The sequence below is a fragment of the Hyposmocoma kahamanoa genome, unplaced genomic scaffold, assembly GCF_003589595.1.
Source record: "Hyposmocoma kahamanoa isolate Upper Pololo Valley unplaced genomic scaffold, ASM358959v1 103, whole genome shotgun sequence".
Taxonomy (NCBI): Eukaryota; Metazoa; Arthropoda; class Insecta; order Lepidoptera; family Cosmopterigidae; genus Hyposmocoma; species Hyposmocoma kahamanoa.
Genome location: NW_020653344.1, coordinates 56,409 through 63,747, shown reverse-complemented (window position 1 = coordinate 63,747; position 7,339 = coordinate 56,409).

Genomic DNA, 7,339 nt, shown 5'->3' with positions numbered 1-7,339 from the left:
ATAAGTTCCATGTGCCTGTAATTTCACCAGCACCCTTACCCTTCAAAACCGGAAGACTGTAATGCTGACAATACTTCTAGGCGGCAGAATTAGGTAGGATCGCAGTGGACGAACACTTCCAGAAGGAGCTCCACTGCTATTGAGGTTCTTTATTAACACAATAATATAACAAGAACATGCTGTTGTAAAAGGATTGACTGTTGATCACATAATAGCGATTTGAGGTCCTTGGAAAATGCTACGAGCTAAGAGAGCCTGTCCCAGGATCTGACAAGCATTTCGTATTTTGATGTAAAATCAAGTTAGTATCTAAGTAAATTTACCATAAAGTCGCTTGGAAGTTACATCATTGTTTAATATTGAAATGCAATTATCTTGTCTAACGATCCACCAATTCATTAAAAAACACGCATATAGTAAAGGTTTTTTATTAAACTTCAATATGACGCATCTTTTTATATTCCTCATATTTCAGGATATATTTGTAGATTTGTAGATTTTCCTCTCAGTGAATTTTGTCGAAATTCACCGGTCAATTTTTAAGTTAAAACGCGGGCATTCCTCAACTCGACATTGGCGAAATCATCGGTTACTTAGATATAACAACATTTAAAAGAAATAATTAATTCATGTTTCTATAGTGAGTTGAAAGGGTAAACTAAATACTTGCCCAGAAGTGGAAGCTTTGGTGTGAGAATTGAGAGACCGCACCTTAGGTGGTATAGTTTTTTAATATATTCTATAAAAATTCCAGGATGCATTTTACAAAATGCTGTACAACTTGTACTAAGCCTTCCAGTTATTACAACTGGCAAAAATTATGTGGTCCCTCAGTCGACAGACATAAGGAATCGCGGCCAAGCATGTGTATATATTACATTAAAAAAACAAGCAACTTTCTCCCATATTTTTTCCTGTAGATTGACTCATACAGTTCTAGATGTGTTGTCTTTTCCGTTTTTCGAAGTTCATAGCAAATTTTTTATTGTAAAACGTTAGCATAAAGATTAGCCTTTTGTATGGAAAATGACAAACCAAGTTATCTTTCTGTTAGTTTCTAGATAGACTACTTAATATCACTAAGTTTGAATGAAGCTCACAATACTATCCTCTCTAGAACTTGTTGTTGCCCACAAATTAATTTAGAATAGGTACTACACCTTAAATAAAAGTTTCAAAAATACTGAGACTTTTGTTGTATTTTATCCACACATATTGAAAGAAACAGAGAATTACACTCTCTTACAATTTCTGTGCTCCTGATACCCCTTTTTTTCTATATCTCTGCCTGATATCCAGAAGGATATGTTCCTCACACGGTAAGCCATAAAAATGTCGCAAGTACACCCTTATGTTAGGAAACGTCATTACTCCCGTAGGACTAGCTTCGATGCGGGCATGCGATATCTCTGCCAGGTTTATAATGTTTATGTATTTGTTGATGTAGCTAAATAAAGTTAATGGAAAAGTAAAAAAAATCCAACTTATATGTACCTAGACCCTTAATCAGTGGCGGTTGTACATATGGTGCAGTGCAGGGTGTACGGAACATACGGATGCTGGGTCTTAGGGGGCGTTGAGCGCTGCTCGTGATAGAGGTGGAGTCTGTATTTTATGCAAATCAAATACAATAATATTCAATTACTAGACGCGCTTACAGAAGATTTTGTTTTTGAGGGCTGTGGCATAGAGTTGATAGACTGATAGATTGTTATATGTTTATATAGAATTCCTAAATCAGACTATAATATATTTTTACACAGACTTGACTTATGTACTTTTTGACATGTTGAAGACTAAAACTAACAAATATAAAATAATTATCACAGGAGACTTAAATATTGACACCTTATAAAAGACTAATAAATCGATTGCATTACACCGGACCGTGCACAATTACAACTTTTGTCTACATGTGAAGGAACCCACAAGGCAAAAAAACGTGCTTAGATCACATCATTAGTAATATTCCACATGCTAATATTACAGTCCCAATGCTGGGTTTACATGATCATGACAAACCACAAATCTTGACCTTCACGACCAACAATAATATAATTGCATTACAGTACTGCTATATTTACAAACGTGACTACAGTAAAGAAAATCTCCAAAAGTTTAGTGAGTGTATAGAGAGCTTGACTTGGTCGGATGTCTATAGTGAGTTGCATCTCAACTTTGCTTTTGATAGGATTTACGATTTGTTTACTCTATTCTTTGAACTCTATTTTCCAAAACGTAAAATTAGGATTAATTTAAATGCTAAGGGACTGACATGGATAACACGGGGAATAAAAAATTCATGTCAAAGCAAGCATACATTGAGATATCAATATTACAAACAACGTACTCAGGACTCAAAAACAACATACTTAAAATATTCTAGAATTTTAAGAAAATGCTTACTAAAATGTTTTTAATTAAAGAATTCCAAAAATGTTTGCAAAGCAACATGGAAAATCATAAAGAGTGACTCACCGAATAATGTGTGTGGAAGAATAATAGAAAGAATTATTTACAATGACATAATATTGAATGATTCTACTGACATAGCGGAAGCATTCAGCAATAGTCTAATAAACACATCTACTTCAAAAATTATAAATAATGATAAGGTTAATAAACCAACTATCAATGGGATGAACAGGTTGCCAAACAGCATCTTTCTTTGTCCTAGTACTCCGAACGAAATCCTCAAACTTATAAAGGCCTTAAATAACACCAAATCGTCTGGTTATGACGAAATACCGACCTCTGTAATTAAATTTGCCGCTTCTACCTTAGCCCCCATTTTGAGTCACTTGATTAATATTTCATTTACAGAAGGAGTGTTTCCACAAAAACTAAAGTTACAATTATCACGCCTATCCACAAAAAAGGTGATAAAAAGGATATAACCAACTATCGTCCAATTGCTCGTCCAATACCAGTACTTAGTAAAGTCTTTGAAAAAGCTATACACAATAGACTTACTGGCTTTTTCGAAAAATACAATATATTAAATGATGACCAACACGGCTTTCAGAAGGGCAGATCGACTACCACTGCTGCTTTTAAGTTTGAATAATAGCACACTCATGACGGGAATTTTCTTTGACCAAAGCGTTTGATTTTGTATCCCATACTATACTATTACACAAGTGTGATTTTTACAGCATACGAGGTACAGCTCTCGCATGGTAGAACAGTTACATCAAGGATAGACAGGAATGTGTAGAGGTGACAAGGTTGATTCAGAAACGGAATACAAATAAATTTAGGTCAAAATCGCGGCAAATTAATATGGGTGTTCCTCAAGGAAGTGTCTTGGGCCCACTCCTATCTTTGATCCATATCAATGATCTTCCTGCAGTAACCGAGCATTAATGTATACTCTATGCGGATGACTTTTCCGTACTAGTTCCCAACGTTAACAGAGAACTTCATAATCTGGAGTTAAACAAAACTGTTGCTGGTGTCCTTGGTTGGTTAAGATTGAACAATTTGAATGTTAATCTAAGCAAAACTAAGGCAGTTAATTTCTGCAATGTAAACTCAAGGAGTCTAGACTTAAATATTGCATATAATAACGAAAAAATCAACAGTAGTGATGAAATAAAGTTTCTGGGCATCGTTTTAGACCGTGGATGTTCTTGGAATTCACACATTGACCAAACATGTAAAATTTACCGCTTTTCATATGGTTTTTGGCGTCTATCTAAAACTGCCAGCCAAACTGTTGCTCTTCAGGCTTATCATGGGTATATTGTTTCAGTGACAGCTTACGGTATTCTGATCTGGGGCAACTCATGTAACATTGACAGAGTCCTTATCTCACAATAGCACAGCGTTAGATCGATTTGCAACACATCACTTGTAACTTCGTGCAAACCACTATTTACGAAAATAAATTTATTAACAGTGCCTTGCATTTATATTTTGAGTGCCTGTACCTTCGTCAAGCAAAATTATTCATTATTCAAACGACATGAACTTTATTTAACACGAGGTTTCCGTACACACTTACTGTACTGGTGAACATAAAAAGAGAAGTGTACCATCGTAACTGTCTACCTATGTGTGTCAAAATATATAATTCGCTACCAATTGAGATAAAAAATACGTCAAATACAATGTTCCGAAAAAAGTTATTTAAATGGTTGTCCAACTGTTCTTTTTGTTCAATTCAAGAATATTTTAGATAGAAAATAATTAGATATTTATTTAAACCTGACATTATTGCGACTTGTTATTTTCAACGTATAATATAATTGAATAAAATATTTTAATAATTAAGATAAGTGCACAGAGGCAATCAGGCAGGTATTGACTGAACCCGGGCGCTACATAGGCTAACGCCGGCGCTGCCCCTGATTTGAGGACCTGAACTTGTCGACAACACTCTGACATGACTGTACAAGTTGAAATTAACATTTGATATACACACAGAAATTTATTAGATTAAATAATTAGCAAACAAAGCATTGACAATAAACAATAAACAATTTAAAAAATAAACAATTTTATTAAACATTTTAGACAGCGATACATAAAACAACATTCTATCTCACGAAAATTCTTTTAGACATTATTTATACATTACAACACTGGAATCTTTTGATCGACATCAAATCAAGAATATTGAATCAGATCTATCCAACTATATTAGAGTATAAGCAATTCTTCAATTCAAGCATTCATTCACCAAGTCACCAAGAAAGGCTCTTCAGAAGCAATAGCGGGGTACTAGAGGCAAGCATCAAAAAATTGCTCATGGGATGGAAACAAAGGATTTTATTTTTTCATTTACACTCCACGGAAAGAAGTCAGGTCATCTACATTGTCGTGTGGTGACATAAAGCCGGATGCCGCTCTGGGGGACCCGGTTTTGAGAACCCTTAACTGATTTTCTTGAGCAATAGGTTCGTAAGCTTTTGGCAGCAAAGGATGTTCTGGAGGCAACACTGCTTGGTTCATTGTGATTTTGACAGCAGTCCACAGTGGCGTAGCAAAACAACTTGGTTTCACGGAAGACGCAAGGTAACCCGCATTCGCAAGGAAATTCATTTTGATGATTTTAGTCTGTGTTGCACTGTATTTTTTTTTAATAAGTAAATAGGTTTATTTTGTTCTTTTAATGTATTTCTCGACTAGATTTAAAAAATAGTACGCACTGCGACTCGGTAGCCTTACTGACAGTCATGAATAAGAGCATAGAGTACATTTTATAAATAGACAAAAATACGTTAGTGTTATAAATGTGTGAGTGTCAATAGGAAAGAATATGCAAGTTTTTTTTATAATATCAAGTGACGAGACAAACAAGCTGTGTGGCTGGTGGTAAGCTAAACGTCTGTCCATAACAGTTGCAGTACCTACCACTCAGAGCTTTAAATCGCAAAGATTTGAGGAGCACTGCTTCTGCACCTGTCACCCTGAGACATATGTTGACAAGTCCCACATGTGCCTGTAATTTCACCAGCACCTTTACCCTTCAAACCCGGAACACAGTAGGTAATGCTGACATTAGTACTTGACGGCAGAAATAGGTAACGTGGCAGTACATACTTCCCTGGACGAACTCTTTCACAAGGAATTACTGCTACTAAATAAAAATGTTATAAATACATGTATTTGTATACGTATATGTATACGAGCCAAAGGTTTTATGTATAGAGGAATATTTATATACTTTGAATTAGGTACTCCTAACAAGGAAGTAATTGAATAAACAAGTAAGAGAAGAACTGGAAGACTTACTAATGCTTTAGGTAGGTACCTAAGGTTATTTTATACTTTATATAGGTATATATAAAGTATAAAATAATTTTAAATGGCCAAATCTAAAGATTGTAAAGATTCCGCTTACCTACTTAATTGCACAGTAATTAGAAGTACATTCCTAAGACCTGTCTACACAGTCGAGTTTCACCGCAATGATACCTACGTGTATACCGCGTGCAAAAAGTACCGCATTTTGTTACAAAGCATACACTATACAAATCCGTACATGCAGTTTCTCGTTGTTATTAAACGGCCCATTCACTACTTGCATGGAAGTCCGCCGCGCATGCAGGAGCCTGCTCACACACTATCCTGCGTATGGCCCACGTTTGAAGTCTCGCAAGACGCATTGCAGGATTGCAGGATGGCTTGCACGCTGCGACTCTTATGGTCATATTCGAGAACTCTACTCAATGCTCAAGTCATGATTGCAATTGAAACACAAGCACTGGAAATACGACCCTAATGGCAGGGACTTGAGTATGATTTCGAGTGCTTTAAACCATACTCAAATCCTGACTTGAGCATTGAGTAGAGTTCTAGAATACGACTCTTAGGTTCGTATTCTAGAACTCTATTCAATGCTCAAGTCAGGATTGCACTGGCAACACAAGCACTGGAAATACGACCCTAATGGCAGGGACTTGAGTATGATTTCGAGTGCTTTGAATCATACTCAAGTCCTGACTTAAGCATTGAGTAGAGTTCTAGAATACGACCCTTAGACTATCTTGCTTTACGCGGCGGACGGCAAGGCATACCTACTGCAATGCAGGATAATGAAAACCCCCTTTTAGTAAAGCACGAATGACATTAGGCTATGTAATAGACAGTTTTCAAGCAAAGAAAACAAACTAAGTATTACCGCGTGAGCTCGATTTTGCACAGAAGTTTTTACCATTTTTTATTTCCACTTTGCATAGACAGAGTTGGTTTGTATAGTCTAAGGACAGAGTAGAATGAAATAGACCTTAACAGCTATAATTTTTTGATAAAAGCTCTGCTTTAAGTAAAAATAATGTTTTTTCTTGTTTATTTCATTCTTCTAAAGAAAGAATTATTTTGTTCGTTAATGTGTTCTTCATGAAAATGTCTTATAAACGATTCAAATCAACAGTGGAAAAAAATCTATTGAAAAATAATGAATTGATAGGGTCCACGGACTCGATTCTCAGACGGATCGTGATTCTCAATCGATTCTTTGGACAACTCTACTCGGCTCAGTATTAAGTAAAGCAGTTTGAAAAAGTTAAAAAATGGCGGGATTTTGAAGTTACAACTACAAGCATAGTTTTTACAAACATTAATTTTATTTTTATGTATATTATGAAGATAATACGAAAAAAAAACTTAGAACTATATTTCTTATTTTAAATCAAATTACAAAAGGGTTTATCCTGAAGATTCCAGTAATTACAAATTCAAAGTTTTTGTTCAAAGTGACAATAATGTGATTTATGTGAAATTGAAAACACTCCCACCGCTTACAAGATTATTTAGAAAGCCCAAACAAGAGAACCAAGTTCTTTAAGAGAAATAAAATTGAAAACATAATGTTGTATACACACAATGGAAA